The sequence below is a fragment of the Limulus polyphemus genome, unplaced genomic scaffold (genome assembly GCF_000517525.1).
Source record: "Limulus polyphemus unplaced genomic scaffold, Limulus_polyphemus-2.1.2 Scaffold1741, whole genome shotgun sequence".
Lineage (NCBI taxonomy): Eukaryota > Metazoa > Arthropoda > Merostomata > Xiphosura > Limulidae > Limulus > Limulus polyphemus.
Window position 1 is genome coordinate 70,617 of NW_013667351.1, and position 1,422 is coordinate 72,038.

The window sequence follows — 1,422 nt, forward strand, 5'->3', positions numbered from 1 at the left end:
TGTAGGTAGTGAGTAATTGAACTGCAGTCAGAAAGTATTGTTGAAGTTAACGTTCGTTGTTAAAACGTTTGTTATAAATAAGTATAACAAAGTATATAATAAGTATATACTGTTGAAAATAAGTATATCGGTAAAGTTATATTCAGAAATAATAAACCAGTTTTATTAAGTAAGGACTTGTGTCGCTAAAGTTTCGTCGGAACAAAGTTACGAAAAATCAATTAACGAACGGAGACGTAAGAGTATCAAGCGTCTATATGCAAAGAAAAGCTAAAAACTATGGTTTTTATCATTAAATGAAGATATAGCCTAAAGATGCTTTGCGGGCTTTACGGCATAACCAGGTTTTATTCGCACGGACCCCTGGGCAGTTGCCCCACTGTCGGTGGGCCTGTCTTTATTGAATTTTGCATAAATCTACTTGAGGGCTAACTGCGCTAGCGTCCCTCATTTTGAAGTGATTGACTAGAGGGAAGGTGATTCATCGCTAATTGTTAGGCTAATCTTTATTAACGAATAGAGGGATTGACAGTGACATTATAACAACGCTTCTTGTGGCTGAAAGCGTATGCTCAGCAACGGATTTCGATCTCGCAACCCACAGATTGTCAGTCAAGTAACTTTTATTTTGGAGCATGTATCTTTTAACTCAATTCATATCTATCAGTATTATGAGCTAAGTGGTGTTAACTTTTTAAATCAAACATGAAATGCAGTCAACGTATAGTGTCTTATTAAAAGCTTTTTCATTATCTTGAATTATTCCTGCCCATATTCGCAGAAAACAACAACAACAGAAAACGAACACGTTTGATGAATTTGATATTATAGTGAACACATGTTTAGGCTTAATCTAATGGTTGATATTAGCAAAGTTATGTAGAATAAGAAAGAATCATCAATAGCCGCGGCACTTGAAATTCTTTTAGACAGGATTAGAGTAAATTAATGTACGAGACATATTTTTCCTTTTTATTAACTATATTTTTGTGGCCAGCAATACCAAGCGTGGGGCTCACGTATACCCGATTCGATTTTATTACTCATCATGATCTCTTCCAGCCTACTCTCAAATTGAAAATCTTTTTAGCAGGATTAGAGTAAATTAATCTATGTGACCTTGGGCGTGGTCAAATACATCAATCAAAAGGGTTTGACCTTCTGAGTCGAAAACTATAATTATATATCAAATCGGTCAAGAGACGACAGAGCTACGATTTAAAAGTTTGTGCTTGAAAAAAACAACAAAAAACTCGGAGCCATTATGCCGCGGCTAAAAAAGTCTGTTTAATTTTCCCAAACAACGATACTTTATTTTCTTGAAGTTACTAAACAATATTTTTATAGGTTACTACCAAAACAAACACTTTATTGGTTTTATCAGTTTACTTCATATTATTCTATTTTTTTTTTTTTTACTTT